The sequence below is a fragment of the Stigmatopora argus genome, chromosome 9 (assembly GCF_051989625.1).
Source record: "Stigmatopora argus isolate UIUO_Sarg chromosome 9, RoL_Sarg_1.0, whole genome shotgun sequence".
Classification (NCBI taxonomy): Eukaryota; Metazoa; Chordata; class Actinopteri; order Syngnathiformes; family Syngnathidae; genus Stigmatopora; species Stigmatopora argus.
Window position 1 is genome coordinate 10391004 of NC_135395.1, and position 11662 is coordinate 10402665.

Below are 11662 nucleotides of genomic sequence, written 5' to 3' on the forward strand. Positions count from 1 at the left end.
ATTGTTGGGGATCATAAAATTGATCAGTTCTCGGAAGCGAGTGTGTCGTCGATGTACCTTTTCCATTTTTAATGAGTACAAATACCTGAGTTGCTGTTCTACTTTTTGGCACTCGCGCCAATTAGCTGCAGAGGAATCAATAAAGCCAAACGCTAATGTCGAGTCCCCTCCAGTTCCGATGTTTATCACGCGACCTCGGAAGAATCTGTTTCTGCTGATTAGTCTGAAAAGCTGTTAGGGCAGAATGGTATCAAGATCAAATTACAGGTCTATCGCCTCATTTGCAAGTAGCCAAGTCACAGCATTTTTGGCTGAAAACGGTGTTCCTCCCACAGTCGGACCCCAGGGGATCCGCATGGTCGTTAAATATGCTCCATTTTTTTGGTGTCCTAATTGAATGGCCAGATGACTAATGACGGCTGTCATCGTAGCGATCCAACCGACTCAGACACACAATCTTTACCTTCTTAATCTTGGCCGCTGGGGATGTCCTTTGCACAATGACAAATCCTACAAAAACTCTTTGAAACAAAGATATTTACTTTAAAAAAATGCTATTTATTTCAGCTAATATAAACATTTTAACTTGCTTTTATGTAGTTTTTTGACATTTCAATTCCGTGGCTGTCATGAGGCCGTCAATGAAACAGTTTGGATTGGATTGGATAACTTTATTCATCCCGTATTCGGGAAATTTCATTGTGGCAGTAGCAAGAGGGTGATTAGACAGAACAACAAGGCAAAAGGAGAAAGTACAAAGAAAATCAAAGTAAATGGGATCATTGAGAATCGTCAACTCAAATCATTAAGACAGAAAAGCAGCAAAACCACAAAACGAGTGGACGGAGCTACCGCCGCCGGCTGCCACTTGAACGGCGCCATCTTGGTTGCGGTAGCTAAAAGGGATACAGACTCAAAAAGACGTTGTAAAGTTGGACAAAAACTGGAACCACAGACAGGAAGTCTTCCACAAGATGCGGAACTTCTGCAGACTGGGACCGAGGTAGAGAATATGCAGAGTCACTCTTCCAAGCTTATCCGCACAGTTCCTCAGTAGTCTGGAGCTGAAGACAACAGCAGCAGAGTAGAGCTCCTCGGCTCCGTTGCTGGTAAGCGCCGACAGCTCGTCCATCTTATCCCATGATGGAATGGTTGGTCAGAAGCGTTGCTTCTTCTCCCGGCACTTTAAAGTAAAAAGTATAAAGTACAAAGTAAAGTAAAAAGGAATGTATTAAGAAATATTAAAATGTAATTAAAAAAAGATAGAAGGGCTGTAAAACACGGAAAACAAGAATGGACAGAACTACTTCCACTGGCTTCCACGTGACGGCGCCAATTGTAGCCCAATTGTAATTTTATAATTCCTCAAGGTTTAGTTATATTCATTTTACTTTTCCTCATAGTTTAGTATAGTCCCATCAGATTTATTTTCTTTTCAGAAACTGTTTTTGAAATGTAAACGTTTTTCCCCCCCAATATTTCTGAAGGAAGGAATTAATAGGAATAAAGGCATCCGGGCCTTAGAACTAATTTGACCTTTGCGGTGGAAGAAAATAAAAAAAGTTGGAAGTAATTTAAAAGTGTCTGCCCTCGGCCTGCAGGAGATGAGAAATAATGAGCAGATAGCAACAATAAAAGTGGAATAACAGCAGGATTAGCTGTAGCCTCATAGGCTGCTGCCCAGCGCATGTTATTATTTACAAGGCCTGGAGCAGACGTCGCTGCAGATATTAATAATATTGTGTGAGCAAAAAGTATAAAAAAAATGCATTTGCTCTTTCCCAGGTGGAACGTGTGCGGGAAGCAGAGGGGCATCATGGGTAGTCATTAGTGAGCTGCGGGGTCTTGTTGTTTACGCCTGCTTCGTCAAGCTAGTGTGTGCGGGTAACAAAAAGTCCAGCGAAGGAACCGTGGATGGAGGGAGGTGATGTTACGTCATCATGTCATTGGTCCGGTTTGATGCTGTGTCTCGTGAAGTCCAAACTTTTCCTGGGGGGTTTTAGGGGATTTTAAGAATTCCGAGGCGATGGACTAGTGATATCTTACTCAGGTCACGGGTAGTCTTAGCTGGTCTCAGGCAATCTTGTGAAGTCCGGGTTATTCTGTGCTTTCCTTGTAGCCTTGTGTCGCATAATGGCCTCTGGCTTCGACCCAGGTTGATCTCGTCCGAGCACCGAAATCAAGAAACCTACACCCAGCTAGATGAAGCTAGACACATAAATGCGACTGAATAGAGACCTCCTAATACTGCAAATGAGTAGATGAGAGCACATGACTGAGATCAACCTGGGTCGAAGCCAGAGGCCATTATGCGACACAAGGCTACAAGGAAAGCACAGAATAACCCGGACTTCACAAGATTTCCTGAGACCAGCTAAGACTACCCGTGACCTGAGTAAGGGTGCTCGGACTATTTGCCGAAAGACGTTGCGAAACGTCCGGTCACGCTTGATTTCCAGGTTTGTCTTGTCGGCTTTTGTGAGGAGTCAGATGATTACATCTAGTTGTGCATGTTTTCAGAAGGTTTGAGGTGGTAGTTGGTCACAGGGAGTCTTGACTGTAGTCTTGTATGGCCTTGGGTTAATTTAAGGATTCAGTCATACACATTTAAGGTGGCCTTCGTTGGTGTCAGGTCATGTTAAGTGCTCCTATTTGGTCTCATGAATCTTTTCTGGAATTTCTTCATGTGCTCGTAGGCAGTGTTCGTGTATCAAAACGCTTAGTGCACTGCTAGATTACGGTGTCATAGCGTGGTTGTGTTCTGTCATGATCCCATGTGGTCTAAAATGAATTTAGCAGTCTAATGTAGTCTGGGTCTGTTTCTGTCTTTTATTTCTGTGGTAGCGTAAAACCACTTCATCTTGTCTTTTGCAAACTCGTCTACTCTGGTGTGGTTTTCAAATGGTTTCAGGCACTGAGTCCTGTGTGGTCTCACACAGTTCCGTGTGATTTCAACTGGCCTCAAGCGTTTTAAGGTATTTCTGCAGGGATTTTATGTTTTTGTTGCTTTTTTTGCCAGTAATCTTTTCATCTACCATCTTGAAGCACTCCTTTTTGTAAAAATCTGTTTTTACTCCAGCAAATCCTGAAGTACTTTGCCTTTAATGTGGAACGCCATGCCATGTGAGATTTACACTGTGCTTATATTTTTGGACAATAATGTGAAAAATACAAAAAAATATTTTTCCTCCGATGAGATGAAAAGACACGCTTGGGATTGAAGTGTTTGATATTGATCTTTGCTCACAGAAAAAAAGCTCTTAGCTCTGTTTCTATAACTAATCCCCATCCAGACCACTCAGTTCATCTGTAGATGGTCTGGTGTGGGCCTTCAAAGTCTAAATCAAACATGGAGAATCGGAGTTTGGTTATCCTCCATGTATCTCGGACAAACTTCAAGAAAACATCAATTCTTTGGGGAGTTTATGTCCTCTAAATCAAAGACATACCTGTTCACTGTTGCATTTAACTAAAACATCACAGTCCTTTGCCCAAACTTTGAAATTTAGATTCATGGGTGCTTTTGTATCATCTTCTAATTTATTTACCACTATTCGCCTCCCCAGTCAACACAGGTTTGACGTCTAGTGTAGCCATTGGCAGGTGATTTGAATGTTCATGTTTCACTATGGCAGCCAATCAGTTAACAAGGAAGTGACCTGAAAACGCCCTCAAATAATAGAAAGTCACCCATGAAAATGGCAATTTCTAGCTTACATTTTTATGTCAGAAAAGACCATTATAGACAACTTTAGCTCATTGACTTTCAATATTATGGTATGCAAATGTAGCACTGTAAAGAAAAAAAAGAGAAGACAGGTCTCCGCGGTAACCTCTCAAAGGATGATGTGAGCGAAAGAAACCTCATAAAGGTTCATTGCTAGTCAGCGTTTTAGCACATTTATGCGTAATCTCTTCTTTCGTTCTAATTTATCTCCTCCATGGCGAGCCATCCAGGATGTGAAATCCCCTCTTTCTCCTCTTGTGCTGGATTTTTTTTGGACTTTTCAGTGTGGGCCTATTAAAACAAGTTCCATAGTTCCATTTCACAGTTATTTCAATGACCTTGACAGAGTTATCTTAAAATCAATAGACATACGTCAGGTCGCTACCTCCGCTACGCAGTAAAAGACATTTATTTGAGAAAAGATTACCGAGCTTTATTACAAACAAAACGACAGGGATAAAGTGTAAAACTCAGATTTATTTATTCACCACCTTCTGATCATTTCATCGGTAGATCAACAACAATGGGGAGCAGGACTCCGTATAAATTGAACGACTTTACACACATTTAAGTCCATAGCAACAACGCATGTTGAATTTTCAACTATTATTTAAGAAGCATTTTCGGGTCACTTGTTAATTATTTGACTAACTTTGACAGCCAACTCAGTCTAGGCGCAAGATTGTTCATTGACTCGTTTGACACTTGGTAAAATTGCTTATTTTTGGACACGTAAAATGGACGGCAGAGCATTTTTGTCGTTTGTGCTTTTCCCCTCTAAAAATCCTTGGGCTGAACTCGTCACTCGCGTTTGTCACTCGCAGCATGCGTCAATCAACCGAAAATAGACGGGAAGAAAGTGACAAGTTTTGATGGCGGCTGACGAGTGGCAGCGAGGAAAGTAGGAGCTCGATTGGATGTACAGTATAACTTTACTCCTGCATACAATGTAGTATATTCTAGATCAAAAATGTGATGTGAGAATTGATGTATACAAATTAACCAAAATAATTAAGAATGACATCATATTTACATATGTTAGATGCACTGTAAGTTTGTCTTGTTGCACATTCTGTGTTGTTTCAAATTAATTTCAGGTGGATTTGTTTGTGCTTGAAATACCAATTCCAGTGGAAATATTTTACCCAGAAGGCATTGTGAGAAAGTTGATACTATAATGATTAATGGTGGCATAAGGCCTATTTTAGGTGGTCTTCTTTTATTTGTTAAAAAAATGACCATGTGTAGTGTAGTAAGGCTTTTTTTTAAACTGACCATGTATTTAAATGGCCATGGATAGTAAGGCTTTTAATTTAAAAAATGACCATGTATAGTAAGGCTTTTTTAAATGACCATGTATAGTAAGGCTTTAAAAGAAAGACAAAGTATAGTAAGGCTTTTTTTTCTTAAAAAAAAACAACATAGTACAGTAAAGCTTTTTTCTTAAAAAAACAACATAGTACAGTAAAGCTTTTTTCTTAAAAAAACAACATAGTATAGTAAAGCTTTTTTTCTTAAAAAAACGACCATGTATAGTAAGGCTTTGTTCTTAAAAAACGACATAGTATAGTAAGGCTTTTTTCTTAAAAAAATGACATAGTATAGTAAGGCTTTTTTTCTTTAAAAAAACAACATAGTATAGTAAAGCTTTTTTTCTTAAAAAAAACGACCATGTATAGTAAGGCTTTGTTCTTAAAAAACGACATAGTATAGTAAGGCTTTTTTCTTAAAAACGACATAGTATAGTAAGGCTTTTTTTATTTAAAAAAACAACATAGTACAGTAAGGCTTTTTTCTTTAAAAAACGACATAGTATAGTAAGGCTTTTTTCTTTAAAAAAACAACATAGTGTAGTAAGGCTTTTTTTCTTAAAAAACGACCATGTATAATAAGGCTTTTTTTTCTTAAAAAACGACATAGTATAGTAAGGCTTTTTTCTTCAAAAAACAACAAAGTATAGTAAGACTTTTTTCTTAAAAAATGACATAGTATAGTAAGGCTTTTTTCTTCAAAAAACAACAAAGTATAGTAAGACTTTTTTCTTAAAAAATGACATAGTATAGTAAGGCTTTTTTTCTTAAAAAAAACGACATAGTACAGTAAGGCTTTTTTCTTTTAAAAATGACAGTATAGTAAGGCTTTTTTCTTAAAAAACAACAACATAGTATCTTAAGGCTTTTCTCTTTAAAAAAAAACGACATTGTGTAGCAAGGCTTTTCTTTGTTATAAAAAAATGACCATTGATTGTATGGCTTTCCCCCCCATGATTTTAAGAACCATATCAATTCTATCGTATTACGGAGTTGGTGCTCCAATGCAGCTGCAACGTGGTGCAGCTGTCTTGGCGTGGCGCCTGGCAGTTGAGTTTCAACAAAAAGACGGCATTGTTTTGGCAGACACAGTGATGCTCGTTGTACAGCCGGACAAGTGCAGAGGATATAAATGGAGACGAAATGCTGGAAGTACATGAAAGAAAAAAAGAGTCCAATTTAGTCTCATTCTAATTGCACCATACAGAGCAATAATATTTGTCCTTTCAGGGAGAGCCAAGATATTTACAACATCGCATACATGAGTCTACAGACACCCGTTATAATCTTCCGTGATTAGTCTGCAATATGGAAATCAGCAACATGCAGACACACTCCAAGCCCAGACTAATAATTGAAAGATAATGTCATGAAGTTGTAGCACTTTGCAATCTGTCTACAATAGAAAAATATGTACAAATATATAATTATAGTAAGTTTTTTTTGTGAAACAAGACCATGTATATTAAGGCTTTTATTTGTTAAAAAAAATACCAAGAATAGTAAGGCTAAAAACAAGACCATATATTTAGGAAGGCTTTTTTTCATTAATAAAAGAATATGTATAGTAAGGCTTTTTTTTCTTTAAATGTGACCATAAATACTAATTAGTCTTATTTTAAAAGAATTGAGCCACTGGAGGGCGCATCTTTTTTTCTTGCTATTAACTTCCTGTCTTCAATCTAACTCGATACATAAATACTTTAAAACAATTAATATTAAATAAAATTAGGCGTTTTTTGTGAATAATAGTTTACTACTGCACGTTGTTATGAAAACAATGTATATTTTCGTGTCTATTTTTAATATCCATGATTAAGGTCAGAGCTACAAATGCCCGCCTCCAACTTTCAAAATGGCGGATAGCATGTCGACTGCAGAACAACTCAGAAGTGACGGTTTACCGAAGAAAGACCTGACAAACTGCTTACAGGACAATGCGGCGCATTCGGTACGTTGTCATTTGAGGATTACGAACCCTCAGTGCTCATTTTAAAAGTGCATTTTGACGGGATCGTGCTTTGTTCGCGTTATGTAGCTCCACGTGGATGGAAACAGAAAATGTTTGCTAACCGAGTGGCTACATTGCGTTACCCATAGCTCTTTGTTTAAAAAGAATTCATTTCATTGTGTTTCAGTTCCTCAACGAGCAGAGACTGCTGGGAAACATCAAGAATGTGTCCAAAACGACCAAAAAGAAGCAGCTTGTCGACGCCATAACGAGCTGTCAGCAAAGTGAGTCATTTTTTTAAATACGTAGTTTCTAGTTTCTCTATCAGTGTAATAATTCAATGTCAGCGTTCAGTATTCAAGGCATTGCTCAATTAGCTTGTTTTTCATTACGATATATTCAATAGCCTTGCCTCCTCCTAATATACTGGACGGCGATGACGGTAAAACGCAATTTATATTTCTTAAACTCATTTAAAAACAAAAACAAAAAAACGTTTAATAGCAAGAACGTGTGGGTAATTCACACACCCACACAAGTGCAATGAATAAACGTTACACTTATGGAAAATATAGATTTCCCCTTTCCTTTCTTAAAGGAATATCTCAGGGCTTGGACCTATTTATTTTTAGTTTTAAATGTGGTTTTGACAAAACCTAATTGAGACATTCATTCAACAATAGTGTAGGGGTCATTTTTGACTCAGGTTTTAACATGGTAAAGTATGTTTAAAGAGAAAAACTGATGCAAATACTTTTTGGGATATTAAAAAAAAAAAGAATTGTTTAGAAATGATTGACTGAAAAACTCATCCAGGATGAACTAACATGGGAAATGAATGTGGGTCATTTGTGCATTCGAATTGTTAAATAATCATGCTGTCATGTTTTGCAAAGGTTTAAAGCCACGGACACGGTGAAAGCTGTCAAAATCGATGAAGACCAAAAAAATCAAGGCAGCATTTCTGGATGAGGTAGGACCCAAGTGTTTCAGGCTATTTTATTATTCTCATGTAATGTGTACTAAATCTACTCATTTTGTATCTTGCTTCTTTTCAAGGTCTGCCGGTATCCGGGGACATTGGAGGATGGCAGTCTTTGACACCAACATCCCCTCAGGTACTCATCATTATAGAGCAGGGGTCTCCAACTCTGCTCCTTGAGGGCCCCTATCCAGTATGTTATCCATATCTCCCACATCTGAATCAAATGATCAACTCATCAGCAGCTTGATCATAATGATTTGATTTGGAGGACATGGAAAATGTACTGGATAGGGGCCCTTGAGGACTGCAGTTAGTGACCTGGCATATTTCTATTTTTTCCTGTTGGGGTTTTAATGTTGCTTGCCTTTTTCAGTGAGAGATGACACCATGGGAAGAAAGACCTTCTGATGACAAGTGTCCTTTTATTGTTGGTAAAACCTGACTTGGTGTTTTATTTTTTGGATGTTGGACTTAGTCTATTGTAACTTGACTTTTTTTTTTCTTCCAGAATACTATCCAGTGCAAAAGAGATTCTTCATCAATGGATGGAAGAATCACCTCAACTTTAAATGCTGGATGGCTAATGGGATTTTATCTCAACCCCTTTTTTGTGGAAAAATAAAGACCTTGAAATGTACCCATGTCTTCATAACTAGCAAAAGAATGCAAGTAATATGACATTTTAGTGCTTTTATTAAAAGAAATACATTTGCACACTTAGGATTTATCACATTGAAGTATAGATTGGCCAGTCTTCACCTGTGGACAAACAAATTTTTTACACTTAGTCATAAAATATTGTAGGAAAAAATAAAGCACTGAAAACTTCAACATAATACTTAGGCAAAAAAAAGGTTTTTAAATTATAAAACACTTAGAAAAATTTACACAGCACTTAAAAAAATGATTTTTTTATTGTAAAAGACTTAGAATATAAACACCAAAAATTAAAGGAAAAAAAAGACCATTGAGGGTCTGGGGTCTTTTTTCTCCAAGTGTTTTAACAAAGACAAATGACACTCAAATCTCTTTTATTAAAATTTCTGATTGGGAAAAAAACATGAAATCCTCCTTACCTTAGGGGTCGGGAGTTCACCTATAAAATAAGAGGGGTGTTAGTAAATTGCAACTTTAGTCAAAACAATGAGATTGGAATGTTTTGACTTAGATATTCTACAATAAATTAACCTCTCAGAAGACTGCCAGCAGAGTTCAGAGACAATGCATCATCTTCAAGTGGGCAACGTGGGAAGATCACCTGGTCCTCCAGAGTCTGGACATGGACCTGGTACCTGCATATAAAATAAGAGGGGGTTAGTAAATTGCAACTTTAGTCAAAACAATGAGATTGGAATGCTTTGACTTAGATATTCTACAATAAATAAACCTCTCAGAAGACTGCCAGCAGAGTTCAGAGACGATGCAGCATCATCTTCAAGAGGGCAACCTGGGAAGATCACCTGGTCCTCCAGAGTCTGGACATGGACCTGGTGCCAGCATATAAAATAAGAGGGGGTTAGTAAATTGCAACTTTAGTCAAAACAATGAGATTGGAATGTTTTGAGTTGGATATTCTACAATAAATTAACCTCTCGGAAGACTGCCAGTAGAGTTCAGAGATGATGCATCATCTTCAAGTGGGCAACCTGGGAAGATCACCTGGTCCTCCAGAGTCTGGACATGAACCTGGTGTGCATATAAAATAAGAGGGGGATTAATAAATTACAACTTCAGTAAATAAAATAATGTGAGATTAGAATGTTTTGACTAGGATATTCTACAATAAATTAACCTCTTGGAAGACTGCCAGTAGAGTTCAGAGACGATGCATCATCTTCAAGTGGGCAACCTGGGAAGATCACATGGACCTGGTGCGTGCTAAAAAAAAAAAAAGGAAAATGATTCATAAACAGAGACTGGAGATTCAACAGATAGGTTTAGGTGGGTTTTTTGGAACTAGTTTTACCTTGATTAATCTCAAGGGTGTGCATGGTCCTAGACACACGGGAATAGCTGCATCTTGATTTAACCAAGCTATTTGGGAGTTGACAAACAATTATTTCAGGAAAGAGAAATCTTACAATAAATGATCAAGATAAATAATGAAAATAAGTTAGTGAGTACTCCATGCTAATTTCCCCTTTCCAGATAAAGCGATTAAATATACAGACTGACATTAAAAGTTAGGAGAAAGTTGGCTTAATAATTTATGTATAAATGATTTTTTTAATAGAATTACAAATTGGAAAAGGGCGTTTAGTACTCGCAGTGAAAACTATCATTACATAAAACACACCGGGAACTCAATTGGGCCTCTGGATGTCATTTTTAAGTGATCCTTCACCTAGCAAACTGTCCGTTGATATCTCGGCTTTGTTTGATTAAATGAAGTCATTCCCCACGACTCAATAATGGAGAGAAAACGGACTAAATACCTTTCAAGTCAAATGGAAAGCGTCTTCGTGAAGCTAATGCTAAGACGGCTAGTGACATGCTGCACACAACCGGTGGGGAGATGTCGACGTTGTGTTCAATCTGGCATTAAACTAACAGATTTGGTGGCGTTTTTAGCTTAATGAATTCCTAAAATATCTCCCAGTAGCGTGATAAAACTGCAGTTAGGCCAATAAATTGGTTTTGGGCTTACCTGGCTTACCTCGTTTGCGTGCTAGTCGCTCGACCGTCTGCATGGAATGGCTGCTCCAAGGGACGCGGTGCTGCGCATGTGCATAATTTACGCACCTGCGTCGTCAACAGACGTAACCACGCCCATATTGTCCCGCCATATTGAACAGGGAAAAGATGGTGGCTTGCTTTACGTGCTCCAGGAGATGTTTTGTCCACCCAAATCAATGTCTATGTTTCGAAGATGACGTTGATAGTCGTGATTTTTGTGGTCTTGACGCTATAAAACAGTGTGTTAGTACACTATTACCAAATATTCAGTAACATTTTTAATTAGTATTTTACAACATCAACTTACCTTTCTTCCAGGCCATCTGATTCAATGAATAGTTTAACATTTGAAACACAAAGAATGCTTCATTGCATTGTATACAATAACTACATTTATCTGAACTGTTGAACCTAAATAACATTAGTGTATCAGTCTGTTTATTATGAAAATAAATCGAGGAAAAAAATGATAAAACTGGAAATCTTCAATTGGTGTTTATTGAAAAAAAAAACTAAGTTCTCCTGTGTAGAGAACAGAATGGAATGCAGGAAGCTTGTCTTTACAAACAACATGCATCATGTGTATACTTGTATTTGTCCAAACAGGAGCTATGTATCAAAAAAAAATTGCATGACTGAAACCATAAACACATTGTTTGGGAATAGTGGTGCTGGTTGTCTTTGAAAACCTAGACATATTCTCCAAAAAGAGACCGAAAAAACCTTCACTGCCATCATGTGTTAGGAGGAGGGTAGTACTGGTTGTACTGGGAATATTGGTTATACTGGCCCCATGAATTTTGGCTCCAGGTGCCATACAGTTGCTAAAAAGCAGACAGGGGAAAAACATTATTTATCATTATTGTTTGGTAAATGCAGCTGTCAGCACGCAGATGAAATCCAAAACCGCCAACACGGGAGCGACAAACGGGCGTAAAGTGACAGCTGCTGGCTGTGTGCTTCAAAGCGACGTCATGATAAACATTTGTGTTTTAAGCAGGAAGTGTAGCGTC

General features: G+C 37.8%; 4 long non-coding RNA genes across 5 annotated transcripts; 2 read left to right on the forward strand and 2 right to left on the reverse strand.

Moving 5' to 3' along the window:
- The first annotated feature begins 5833 nt into the window (after positions 1–5833).
- Positions 5834–8048, forward strand: LOC144082766 (uncharacterized). The gene is made up of 3 exons (XR_013303336.1): positions 5834–6988; positions 7176–7272; positions 7885–8048. It is a non-coding gene; the product is annotated as an uncharacterized LOC144082766 (long non-coding RNA).
- A 1-nt stretch (position 8049) lies between these two features.
- On the forward strand, positions 8050–8610 carry LOC144082767 (uncharacterized). Its single transcript, XR_013303337.1, has 3 exons — positions 8050–8106; positions 8347–8404; positions 8482–8610. It is a non-coding gene; the product is annotated as an uncharacterized LOC144082767 (long non-coding RNA).
- A 307-nt stretch (positions 8611–8917) lies between these two features.
- LOC144082769 (uncharacterized) lies at positions 8918–9261 on the reverse strand. The gene is made up of 2 exons (XR_013303340.1): positions 9162–9261; positions 8918–9069 (listed from the first exon to the last, which is right to left on the reverse strand). It is a non-coding gene; the product is annotated as an uncharacterized LOC144082769 (long non-coding RNA).
- A 263-nt stretch (positions 9262–9524) lies between these two features.
- Positions 9525–11662, reverse strand: LOC144082592 (uncharacterized). Of its 2 annotated transcripts, none has more exons than XR_013303284.1 (4): positions 10630–11662; positions 9940–10007; positions 9766–9841; positions 9525–9659 (listed from the first exon to the last, which is right to left on the reverse strand). It is a non-coding gene; the product is annotated as an uncharacterized LOC144082592 (long non-coding RNA). The 2 variants fall into 2 exon arrangements; XR_013303283.1 differs by having other exon boundaries at positions 10621–11662.